The following is a 13,866-nucleotide window of genomic DNA, read 5'->3' as shown; positions in this document are numbered from 1 at the left end:
AACCACTAAACCATATCTCATAGGTCCTCATCCAGGCGCCTCCTGAACACTGACAGGGACGGTGACTCCACCACCTCCCTGGGCAGCCATTCCAGTGCCTGACCACTCTCTGAGAGAGTCTGATGTGACAGGGAAACACAGAGATACTCCTTGTGACTAATGAGCTCAGGAGCAGCTTTGGCCAGGTACAATTACTAAAAACATTTTAATCCAAGGTATTGATGACTTAATAGCTGTGCATTTTTCCTTATCAGCTTTAACAGATAGTGGTGTGTACTCCAGAAAAGTCTGTGACTGAGCGTTATTTACTTCATTATGCAGTGAGTTGTGCCTTTAAACAAAAAGAGAATGCTCTGAATTCAGGCAGAACTGCTCTCAATACATTATGCCAGCTCTACAAAAAGACATCTTTAAAACGCATGTATCTCTTTGGTCAGTATCATCCATTTTGCCATTGCCATGGAGAGGAATTGCTGTACTCCTGTCAGATATGTGACTTGCGTTTGCAAGCAATGTAAAATATGTCCAAAATTAGTCTTTTGTTTGTGCTGTTACTTGGCGTGGTTCCAGAGGAGAGCCACAAAGATGCTCAGAGGGCTGGAGTAGCTCTCTTATGAAGACAGGCTGAGAGAGCTGAGCTTGTTCAGCCTGGAGAAGAGAAGGCTTCAGGGAGATCTCGTTGCAGTCTGCCAGTACTCAAGTGGTACTTACAAACAGGATGGGGACTGACTTTTTACACAGTCTGGTAGTGATTGGACAAGTGGGAATGGCTTTATACTAAAGCAGGAGAAACTTAGGTTAGATGTTAAGAAGGAATACTTCACTTAGAGAGCGGTAAGGTGCTGGAACAGGATCTCCAGAGAAGCTGTGGAGGTCCCATCCCTGGAAGCCTTCCAGGACAGGTTGGATGGGGCCCTGGGCAGCTTGACCTGGTGGGTGGCAGCCCTGCCCATGGCAGGAGGTTGGAACTGGGTGGGCTTTGAAGTCCCTCCCTAACTAAGCCGTTCTATAATTCTGTGATTCTACATGAGCTACAAAAACTCACAAGCTCCTAGTTTTTATTCCAATGTTATTGCCTTCTCAGGTGAGTATGTAACAGCAGGAGAAACACTCCAGCTCAACAGGTCATCTAAGATTGTTTAAATGTTAAGGAAACTCACTTCTATGTTTCTGTGGTTACAGTTCAGCAGTTTCAGAAAAGAAATGCAATGTGGCTCTCTGTCAGGGCCAGCAACTACATGATAGAAAATTAGGGAAGGAAAAATCTGGAATCTCAATGAAAAGAAAGGGAAATTATGGGAAAAAGTGAAGTTCTGGATCAGTATCAGGGAGGGTGTTTGAGGAGAGAAGAACAGAGGACAGTAAGAGAAGCAGTTCACAGAGGGAAGAAGCCCACAGCCTCTCACTGTGCAGCAGGATTTTGGAACAGCTGAGATGAGAACCGTACATTAAGGGTTAGGAAAGCCTTCAGTCCAAATCCCCATCTGAGCAAGGTGAGAACAGCATTAGACAAGACAGAGCAGCCTTCAGCTTTTGCCAGCCCCTTCTTTTTTTTTTTTTGTTGGTAAGGAATAATGCTGTCAGGCTCCAGCTTCCTGCTTCCTTTGCAGGTGCTCAACATAAAAGCACACAGTCTGCTGTGGGTGGGAGGCAGGGAGCTGCTGCGGGGCTACTGGGGCTGTTCTGTGCTCACCTACGTTCAAACCATCATGCTGCATTACCCATTCTGGGAAAGCTCCTGATCATTCCATGTTTGAGGGTATCCATTTTGTTCTGGTGGAGTCATTGCACTGGGTGCCATTAACTGCCTCACAAAGGTGTCTTGAAGATTGCTTTACCAAACAAATCAAGAGTATGGCGTAGCAAATAAATGTCCAGAAGAGCCATTTGACATCTTAAAACAGCCATTTTCCCGTGGCTCTGCAGTGCTTGGATGAGATGGCAATTTCAAATCTGAAAAAGCTTCTTCACAGGAGTATTTATTTCACATTAAGCTTAGCTCTGCTCACAAAGGCAGCTGCAATAACAATGCAATAATTAGAGTGCGCCGAGTGCCAAGATGGTGTTTGTTCCTCTCTCTCTTTTGAAGGTGCTTGAAGTTCACTGCTTATTGATGCAGTGCAGACAAAAACATGCCTTTAATGTATGACAGTCCTTCAGTTTTGCCTCACAGTGGGACCAAGTTGTCCTTTTGCCTTCAGCCATTATCCAGCTGTGAATGAAACTGTGTGCATTACCTCAACATTCCTGGCATTATCACCCCAGAATTTGGAGGTAATTCTAGTGCTGTGTTAGCCAAGGAGATCTCCTTGATTTTGGGCAAGATAGAGAGGATGAGAATGGGCTCAAGAGATATTCTCTAGAAGGGAAACTGAACTGGGATACATGTGGGCTAGCCAGCAATTGTTTTGTTAACACAATGAGGTAAAGGCAACTCATTGAAAAACCCAAACAAAATAAAATCAATGAATTTCGTGAGCAGCAAAAACCAAAGGAATTGAGTTACCTGTGGATTTGAACCTCCTCCTTTAAATCTTCTTTTAAGGATGGATTTACTCTCCATTAGTAAGGGCATTCAGGATGTATTTGCTCCTGTTCAGCCCTTCACTCAACAGCAGTGCTTGCCAATGGGATGTCTCTGTCCATCTCCTCTGCATAATTCCATGATACTTGTAGGCACCAAATATATTTACCATCTATACCTTGGTGTGAAATGAGATTTATACAGGCCACTGTGTTCGAAAGTTAGTGGGAACATATGCAGGCGCACAGAGGGTTGTTTTACACCATCTCCTTAGAAAACTGGCCAAAATCCAGACCACCTGCAGTCTTTTATCATATCCATGTACTGACAAGCTGGGTGGAATATTATCAGAGAGCAACAAGCAGAAGTTGCTCTGAGCTGACAACAAAGCCAGGCCCTCAAAGGTGAGTGCAGCTTCTGGGTCACAGGATTGATAAGAGAGAGGTCAAGAGAATTCTGGAATCAGCAGCCAACCTGCCTCTGTCTTAGTGACATTTTTAGTGTGCCACATGCTAGGTTTTGGGGTAATAAAACCTTACAATGAAAGGAGTTTCTGGAGCAGCCTGGAAGCAAGGCATCAGTTAAGGTGCATTTGTTCAGTTTTATCATTGGGTTGTTGAGTCGTTTCTTACAGTGGATGACTCACAGAATTATGTCATGATGATAGAGCATTTAATTGCCCAGCTCCACAAGGATTATTATACCCAGCAAGTGAACTTCATACATATCTGCAGGTTACACAAAAGGTACAGCTGTAACACTGCCAGGCACCATTCCCTTCTCATCTGCTCCAGCACATGAAGTTGCACCCTTGCATGCCAGCAGCATTTTGTGATGGATCAGTCTGCCTGTGTCTTGCTGTGTTCCTATTTACTCTCTGAAACAAGCACATCTGTGCTTTTGAATACTTGATTCAGTCTACCAATGGAAGCTGCTGCACAGTTATTAGCTTACTTCATTCTAAGCATGCTATTTCTTTCATGGCTTTCCCAAGTATTTGCCTGTCAAGACCCTCTGACAGCTCTTCTTCCCATCCCCACTATGATGATGGAAAGAAAAAATTCTGACAGGTCTTCTTGGTTCTTCTTCTATCCCACAGATAAAGAGGAGACAAAAGAGTCTTCTTTGGAAAGAAGATAGCAACAAGGTTTGGCTTTTTTTTCCTTTCTCCTTCCTACCACAGATTATTTTCTGCATAGGTCGTAGCACATTGCATTAAGAACTGAAGGTTGGGTTTGGAGGCCATTCTAAGACAGGATGCCAGCTGAGGGCTCTCTCTCACATGGGATCTTGGTTCTCAAACATACCAGAAACAAAGCGTGCAGCAAACTGTAAAACTGGAAACCTGAGATCTCTTGGACTGTCATGGTTTTGCAATAATTTCTATAAGCAACACCATTTAATGGTTTACAGCTTTTATGTTTGCAAACTTTCCCCTCCAGTGCGGTTTATTACAGCAAAATGGCTTCTATTTCTATATACTTTTGAAAAGAAGGAGTGTTTCACATTTCATCTGCATAATTGAAAGGAGTTCTGCTCAAAAGCAGCTTTCAGCCAAAGAAATTCTACTTTCATACTCAGCAATTTTCATGAGCTACCTAAAGCAAGAAGACTCCCTGAAGTTTTCATGAAATATAAACGACAGTGGATAAAGAAATGAATTAAGATCTCACTGAAATACATTGTAAGTTGGGAAGAGTCCAAGACAGTACAGGCCCGCTTTTCATGAAACTGTATGCGTTGCATTGCGTGAATTGTTTAGACCACGTTTTACAATATTAGTTAAGTTTCACAGCAATATCCATGATATTTAATAGCAAGGTTCATGCAGTATTAAAGAAAACATTAAAAATAATCACAATGACGAGCTTAATGAATCACAGGAGCGCAAAATTTCTCCTGAGAGGTAAGAGAACAGTCACACTGCTTCATTGGTCTTATGGTTCGTTAAAGAAAGACAGGCAGCATTTGTTGACAGACTCACAAAATAGGTCTTAAAGTTCTCAACAGCCACTCATATGTATGAAGACAGCAGAGACGCAGCTGAGGTAGAATTCATTTTAAACCATTAATAACAACAAAAAAATGCTCCTTCCTGTCATGACAGCTTTCACCTGAGGCCACACAGCCTTCTGCAGAGATTGTCTTTCTAGCTGCTCAGAATTTCTTCCTCTGTCCTTGAAGCAGACAATCTTACCCCTCACAGTCTTGCAAATCGCCTTCAAGTTTTCCCAGTTCATACTTCATCCTTACCTTGAAGCTCATTAGAGTAGCTGAAGAGCAGGATTTGTTGATCAGAGAAGCTATGGAGGAATAAGGTGTGGCTCCAAGAGGAAGATCACCAGCTCCATCAATTACAGCAACTGTGCAAGTAATGGATGTCCTACAGCACAGTGCATTGATGCTGTCAAACTGATCACTGAGATAACACATTTTGGACTAGCAATACTCCATCATTCCTCAATATGGGAAATGGAAAGGCTTCCCTCTAAGGGACATGGTTAGTGGGCACAATGGGGATGGGTTGCCTTGGTCTAGATGATCATAGAAGTCTTTTCCAACATTAGTGATTCTATGATTCTGATTCTGATGAAAGAGAGGCACAATTAAAAAGAGGAAGAATCACAGAATCACAGAATCACAGAATTATAGGGGTTGGAAGGGACCTCTAGAGATCATCGAGTCCAACCCCCCTGCCAAAGCAGGCTCCCTACAACACGTCGCACAGGTAGGCGTCCAGGCGGGTCTTGAATATCTCCAGAGAAGGAGACTCCACCACCCCCCTGGGCAGCCTGTTCCAGTGCTCCGTCACCCTCACTGTAAAGAAGTTCTTGCGCACATTCGTGCGGAACTTCTTATGCTGGAGTTTCAGCCCATTGCCCCTAGTCCTGTCCCCACGCACTACTGAAAAGAGACCAGCCTCGCCACTATAGCTCCCACACCTCAGGTATTTATAAACCTGGATCAAGTCCCCTCTCAGCCTTCTTTTCTCAAGGCTAAACAGACCCAGTTCCCTAAGTCTCTCCTCGTAGGGGAGATGCTCCAGGCCCTTCACCATCTTTGTGGCCCTCCGCTGGACTCTTTCCAAGAGATCCCTGTCTTTTTTGTACTGGGGAGCCCAGAACTGGACACAGTATTCCAGATGAGGCCTCACCAGGGCAGAGTAGAGGGGGAGGATCACCTCCCTTGATCTGCTGGCTACGCTCTTTTTAATGCACCCCAGAATGCCATTGGCCTTTTTGGCTACAAGGGCACACTGCTGGCTCATGGCCAACCTGTCGTCCACCAGGACGCCCAGGTCCCTCTCAGCAGAGCTCCTCTCCAGCAGGTCTTCCCCCAACCTGTACTGGTGTATGCAATTATTTCTACCGAGATGCAAGACTCTACACTTGCTTATGTTAAACCTCATCCGGTTTCTTACTGCCCAGCTCTCCAGCCTGTCCAGGTCTCTCTGAATGGCTGCACAGCCTTCAGGCGTGTCAGCCAATCCTCCCAGCTTCGTGTCATCAGCAAACTTGCTGAGGGTGGCCACTATCCCCTCATCAAGGTCGTTGATGAAGATGTTGAACAAGACTGGACCCAGCACAGACCCCTGGGGGACACCACTAGTCACAGGCCTCCAGCCAGACACCGCACCGCCAATGACAACCCTCTGCACTCTGCCAGTCAGCCAATTCTCGATCCACTTCACCGTCCACTCATCTATCCCATACTTCCTCAGCTTTGTTATAAGGATGTCATGGGGGACCGTATCAAAAGCCTTACTGAAATCAAGGTAGACTACATCTACCGCTCTCCCCCCGTCCACCCAGCTAGTGACATCTTCATAAAAGGCCACCAGGTTGGTCGAGCACGACCTCCCCTTGGTGAACCCATGCTGAGTACTCCTGATAACCTCCTTTTCTCCCAGTTGTCTGGAGATGGCATCCAGCACAAGCTGTTCCATCACCTTCCCTGGGACAGAGGTGAGGCTGACTGGCCTATAATTACCCGGGTCATCCTTCTTGCCCTTTTTGAAGACTGGGGTGACATTGGCCATCCTCCAGTCTTCAGGCACCTCCCCAGTTCTCCAAGACCTTTGAAAAATTACAGAGAGCGGCTTAGCAATAACCTCCGCCAGCTCTCTCAGCACCCGCGGGTGCACCCCATCAGGTCCCATGGATTTATGGACATTAATGTTTCCTAAGCACTCACGGACCACCTCTTCCCTGACTAAAGGGAAATCTCCCATTCCCCAGATTCTCTCATCAACCACCGGGGACTGGGATTCCTGGGGGAGAGCCCTTTCACTAAAGACAGAGGCAAAGAAGGCGTTCAGTATTTCCGCCTTCTCAGCATCCCCCGTTACCAGAACACCCCCCTCACTTAGTATGGGGCCCACATTCTCCCTAGCCTTCCTTTTGCTGTTAATGTAATGTAATGTAATGTAATGTAATGGAAGCAGTGAGTTTCTTTAATTGTGCCCAGAATCTATCCCTCCCTGCCTATCCAGCTGCAGGCTTTACACCATGGAGCACAAGGCTGTCACCCCCAGCCAAGGCCTGGCTTGGAGCCACTGTCTGAGCCCTGACATCCCAGTAGGTGCATCTGTAGCAGGCTGTGTGGGTGCTGGCAGTGCTGTGGAGTGGATCTCAGTGTCTGCCACAAGCTCCATGTAAGCTATACAGTGAGTAGGGAAGTGTGGCCTCAGGGTCATTGCTTTGCTTTCTCACTATTTGGCTGTACTTGCCTATCAGTGCCTGAAGATGGCAATACTGCCTGAAGTGTGTGAAACCACTCTGGGGTATTTTAAATGCTCTGTAATGCTGGAAGCTTCAGTCAGTAAAGGGTTGTTACTGAAGGGAAGTGGTGTGTGGGGCAAACAAGGGAGATGATATGTACCGGAATTGTTTCTGGAGTTTGTTCAGTTATTATTTTAGGAAATGTTCCTCTGATAAGAGTTTGAAGAAATGAGCTTGTAACTTGGCTCACAATGAACAAAGGGGGAAAGAGAAGGCAGTACTTTGATCTACCTTCTTCGGTTGCTCTGTAAAGGAACTCACTTGTCAAGAGTGGCTTCCAAATACCCTCATGCCCTCACTATGCCACTGGGTGAAGCCTTCAGCTTCTCCATGGGCAAAGACTGTTTGGGCAAGCTAGGGCAGAGCAGCATCTGTGGAATAATTCATGTGAGTAGGATGCAATTGAATCCCACGCTGTTTTACTACTTTCTGTGTATGAATGAGAGCTCTACTGTTGACATTTGTGACTCAGACTCGAACACTGACCGCTTTCTCTATCAACAGCAGAATCGCTTCTCTATAAATATTTAATAGTAGTGTTTAATATTTCCAGACATGACAGAGCTGAAGTACGATGTACAGCAGTGACCTGCTTTTTTAATGCGTGTGGTGGCTGAGAGAGGAAGATCTCCTACTTACTGCTTGGAAAACAGCAGAACAAAATGACAACCACATGGGCAGGAGGGGAGAAATAGAGTTGTCATAAGGCACCAGAAATGCCTGGAAAGCACTGCTAACAGTAGGATGTTCCTGCGAAGCCATCCTGTGCCAGCTCATTAGAGGGCTCTGGCAAGGATATTTGGCATAAAATAGATATTATTTAGAATTAGGAACTCCACTGCCCTGCTCTTGGCAAGAAATGAACTTGCAAATTAAAATGTCTTGTAAAATAATGACATTACCTTGTATTATGAATTGTTGGAGAACTGGAAACATAAGAAATGAAACTTGTGACGTGGAGAAGCACGGACAGCTAACATTCAGGGAGCGCAAGCGATGCATGCACTGCATGCTATCATAGCATGACAGCAGTGCTCGAGGTCCAGGCCTGTGTTGAACACTTAGATCCTATTTGCTAAGGCTTTCAGTCGCTCCAGTGGTTGCTTCCATGGTTATCTTTTTTTCAGGTTCAATCTCTTTAAAATTTTTTCTTCTTCACTGGACATCTCAGGTGGCTCAGTATTAAAATTTCATACTTGCCAGGGGCTCACTTTTCAATTAGAATACGTTTGGAAGGTCTGGGTTAGGTGGAAGGAAGTTTTAAAAGCAGGAAGGTTGTGGCTGGGCATGTGATGCCTCTCTAAATGTTTGATGAAGCGCGGGGCTCAGTTCTTGCTCCCCATGGGAAAAAGACCCACAAGGATGGTAATGCGTTTTTGAAGCAGCTCACTGCATACAGGTATGGCTTATTTCCTAAAGTGGATTCAATGCTTTTGAAACAAAACAGCAAAAAGCCTAAGTCAGCCTTCAGGGTTGGTGTAATGATTATAAGAAATTGATACATTTTAGGTGAGATCAGTTCATTTCCCTCAACACAACTCAAACTCACAAGGTTACAAATGGAGACAGTTTCGCTGATATTTCCTTGTGATTATTGCTCTCTCAGATCAAAGACAGCATCCAATCACCTGCAGAAAGCCAGGTTATGGAGCACTGCAGCTATTTTCCTCCAGCCTGAGCATACGGGAATGAAGTACGCTTTCCAGCATGTGTTGTGCCTCAGCATTCACAAGCATCCTCATGAAGCCAAGCTGTGAGTCAACGCTGTGTCAAACTACAGGGAAGAAGAATATCAGTCATACGGCATTCTTAATCACGAGGAGAAATGGATTTGACTAAATGAATATGTAAATGCCAGTTTACAATTAAATCATGAGCTCTCCATAAAAATATGTTACTGTATTGGATCTTCGGTGCTTGACCTCAGGAGGCTGTCCTTAATGAAAGGAAGACCAAAGCAGGGGGGAAAAAAAAACATAACAAGAGAATGCGAGTAATTTAATTTCTTCTTACGTAGTATTGTTCTCCAAGCTGTTGGTATTTTTCTATTTTGAAGCAGTGCAATCGACACAAAGCTTTTACAGCACACTTTGACATTTAAAACGCAGCTTCCTGCGCTTGCATTCGTGCGTGGTTTCCTGAATGAAGGGTGGTAAGTAAACACTCACTGCTGTTTTCCTGCGCACAGGATGGGATTTGTTATATACAGGGGCAAGTTGCTTCTTGAACCTGAAAACCCCTTGCCCTAACACATCAGCAGGTGCTGGGAAAGGAGGCAGGGCTTTACCTTCTGACCCAGATTTGGTATTTAGAGCTATGGTATAGGAGGGGACGGCTTGCATCCTGCCACTTGCTCAATGAGAATGCCCCCTCCAATGTCGGAGCAGCGCTCAGTGGAGCACTCAACATGCTCTGCAGCTCAGTGTTTCATTTTGACGTGGTGTGAAGGGCTGGCTCAGAGAAGGAAGCTGTGCAGTACTCCAGATTACCACTATTTCCAGAGCAGGGAAGGCAAAACCCAGACAGCTTTAAACTCTGTGCTGAAGGAACTGGGACTGCCACAGCTGAGACCAGACTTCCACTGTCCTTAGTGAGCACTTGAACCAGTCACGTAGTTAGGTGGAAACATATTATTTCATATCTTACCAGAGCATGTGTTTGGAGATCTTGTCTAATCCTACTCACAAGGTCAAGCTCTGCAAGGAGGAAAAGGTTCAGACCCATAGGGGTGCTTGTGAGGCTGAGCAGGGCGGTCCACAGGCAGAACTGAACTAAGGGCTTCCAGCCATGCCAGCAGCAGAATGGAAGGGGACAGAAATTCCTTTAACAAATGCAGGCCTTGTCAGAGTTCATATCTCAGGAAAGGTGAGGTGTAAGCACCAGAACTGTATCAGAGAACTGGGCATTGTGCGTGTTCACAGCAACCTGCTCTGACTGCTACCCTTGCACCCATAGCTGCCTCGTAGCTATCAGTCCCACTGTTCTTGTTGTCTTCTCCTCCTTAACTCAGTATGTTTTTAAAATACTATTTAAATGGTGAAGCGAGACTCCAGAGGTTAACTTGGATGTTCAGCTTCAGACAGACTTCACAGTAGCAGCCTGAAGCTGCATACCTGCCTGTGCATAGGCTTTCTGCCCTTCCCCATGCTTCATGACTGGTGCCCTCCCTGGCCTGCAAGCCCTGCTGAGGAACCTTGCTTTCTTCTGGGGCTGGAAATTCAGAATCAGGGCACCACCAAACACTCCTGCTATAGTGGGAGGTGGTAGCAGCAGGGAGGCCTTCACCTGGCCCTTTGCTCACAGAAGCAGGACTGTGTTTAGCAGAGCCCAGGCTGGCTGCACAGAACATCTGAGGCTGGCAGACAGCTCTGGCCATGGAAGTTGCTCTTCCTGTATATGGAAGAAAGCCTAACTGAGGGCTTTGAGCTGGGCTGGACCTGCTTTAGATGGCAGAATGATGTTGGGTGAAGTGCTAGCTGCATCCTGCTACCTATCTTCTAAAATCCTGAGTTCTAAAGTATGTTACAGCTGTCCTTTGGCATAGCTTGTTGGTAAAAAGCCAGTAGGCAGAGCTGTAGGACACACGGATTGTTTGGCAGAAACAGCAGCACGGCTGTGCAAATCTGCGATGACACCGAGTCCTACATTCTCCCCATGGGTGCTGAGGTGCTCCCAGCTGCAGCTGTCAGCTTGGTGTTGTACCCCAGCCCGTCACCCTGCCATCGAGTGGGTTTGGGGAGAGCCCAGTGCTGTGATAGAGGAGCTGTAGCTGAGCCAAGAACTCAGACCAAGAATTCCTGCTGCAGAGATGACAAGCAGAGAAACAAATGAAAGGTGAAAGATGGATGAGCTGGAATGAGCTGTGAAGTGACAGCTTTGTGGCTGGTTCCGCCTTATTTCCTTTTTGCGATCCAAAGCTGAGTGCCTCATAAATTCTAAAGGCATCAAAACTGTGACTAACATATCAGAAACCATCCTAGATCTCTGGAAATTTAAGGAACGGTGACTGTAACCAGAAAGGAAGAGACAGCAAATATGGAATGAGTCCCTTTACCGGAGTGCTCTTTGGGGTATTTATTTCAGCTTTGATGTTGGAGGCCGAGCCAGCATACTGACACACTTGTGAGCTCTGGGGATCACCCAGAGACTGTAGTAAATTCTAACATGGACCTACAACTGAAAGCCAATCCACAGTGCGTGACTGGATGTTACAGATGGCTCTTAAAACCCCTGTGATCCTCAGGCAGATGGCTGGCATGGCCCTCATGCTCCACAGCCATAGGCATGTGGTACCCCAGTTTGGCAGAGGGCTGCAGGCCTTTATGGGGGAACTTAAACTGAAAGCAGCTGTGGCAGGCCTGCAGGGGAGCCCACCTAGAGCCATGTGGTGCTGCTGAGAGCCTAAAGCTGGGAGAACAGGGCCAGGAGGGTTGTAGGCCAGGGGGCTCCTCTATCTCCTTAATTCATGGCAGCATCTGCAACAGGTCCTGGCAGAGCTGGTGGCATAACCCCCTGTTAAGGTTATTCAATGAGGAATAGGGGAGAGAGGTTGAAAATGAATTATGGCAACACTAACCCAGCTGCAAATTATTGCCTAGCACCATGCAAAGACCAGAGCCTCTCCACAGAAATGCTGAGTGACAATCATACACTTTTTGGGGCAGTACTTCACCATGCTGCTATACAGCAATCTCCCGCTTTCTATCCTTTTTGTCTTTTTTACCCCCTCAGAACAGCCACAGGGCACCTGTTGTCCAGAAGTGAACTTCAGAAAAGCACTAAAGTCTTGCTATTTAATTATGTGCTTATTTCTTGAACCCTAGATGCATTGTCTCTAAATAGCGCACATTACAACCAACTTTGGCCATGTTGACAGCATTCCCAGGTGGTGCTGGAGCTGCTGTGGGCGAGGGCTGGGCTTTTTTTCAGCCCTTTCCTTCCTGGAAAAGAAGTAACCTTTCTCAAAGGATAAAATGTTTTACTCACTTGCAAGGCAGGGCTTTCAGCTGTATAAAATCATTTGTCAGTTCCCCTCCCCACCCCCAGCCCCCCTAGTCTTATCTTAATGGATCTCTTATGCATTTATAATGTACTCACTACCACGGTACCTAGGGACCGTATGCACAATTCATAAGGCAAACCTTATTTTTTGTTGCAAAAAGTTTCAGCTTCTTTTCTGTCTGTTGCCCATCTCCACCAGGCAGCTCTCCTCAATTTGCAAAGGATGCTCACAGTCCATGTCACAGGCTGACAGATTGCCTTCCAGCATCCTGGCCTTGTTTGTGGGATGGCTTTGTTAGCAGCTATTACCTATTGAACAGCCTGTCATCAGCAGAGCTTGACACATTTCTCTGCCAGCATCAGCACGGGCATCAGGCAGCACTGGCAGCTCCCTTGCTCAGCAGAGTGGTGTCTGAGGTAAGAATCCAAAGTGTTTCAGTGCGCCTCAAGGTGGTGATACTATTGTCACGGAGAAGATAACCAATAGTTAACGAGGATTGAAATTGCTATTTTTCTGTGCCAATGGTTGCATGCATCTGCATGCATGGATTTGGAATAGCTTTCTGCTTGGAGCTGGACAGTGTGCCAGCCCTTCCCAACGCCTGAGGTGTGCACCTGGCTGTGTGAAGAGCTGTGCACCTGGCTATGTGAGGAGCTGTGCTCACGCTGGCCCTGAGCTCCAAAGGTGATCTCTGTAGGACTGGCAGCCTTCTTTTGGATCCAGTTTTCTCACCTGTAGTCTGACACTGTGCCGAGAGCATGTCTATTTCTCTCCATAGTGGTACTGCTCAGCATATTCAAGAGAAAGGGACCTCCACTGAGGGCTGCTCCCTAGCAAGGAATCAGGATCCAAATCAATGTGCCTGATCTTTTTCCACTAAGAAGTGGTTTTGATCATTTTTTTTTGAGGTTTAGATTGGATATCAGGAAAAACTTCTTCACAGAAAGGGTTGTTCAGCACTGGGATAGGCTCATCATGGAGGGGGTTGAGTCACCATCCCTGAATGTGTTTAAAAAGTGCTTGGATGTGGTGCTCAGGGACATGATTTAGCGGAGGGCTGTTCGGGTAGTATGGTTGGGCTGTGGTTGGACTCCATCATCTCCATCATCTTTAAGGTCTTTTCTAACCTGAGCGATTCTATTTCTTATCCTACAAACTAGTGTAACCACATCCTGTCTTTTCCACAAACCTGTTCCATCTTTGCTAATCAACAACTGCATCACTTCAACCACTGAAGGTTTTTTGAGAACCAGACAATTTTCAGACAACTTAATTTGCAAAGTGTTTTGAACTGTAGCACAGTAATGTCCTATGTAAAACCCCTTTAGTAGGTATGCTTAGGTTATACTTCTTTTCCAGCCCAAGTATGTAACAGCACTCAAGGAGAAATGGTTTTGAACATTCATACTGACTCTATACAGCTCTGCTTCTCCTGCACTTCCCCTGCAGTCTCCACTATCCAATTCACCGCCCAGCCCCAGCTTAAGAGAAACATTGAGACTGCTTCAAGAGGAAGGAGCGCAACAACCTCCCAAGCAGCTTTTGAGAGGAATAAATGT

This window comes from Excalfactoria chinensis, chromosome 1 (assembly GCF_039878825.1).
Source record: "Excalfactoria chinensis isolate bCotChi1 chromosome 1, bCotChi1.hap2, whole genome shotgun sequence".
Taxonomy (NCBI): domain Eukaryota; kingdom Metazoa; phylum Chordata; class Aves; order Galliformes; family Phasianidae; genus Excalfactoria; species Excalfactoria chinensis.
This window is presented reverse-complemented; position numbering follows the sequence as displayed.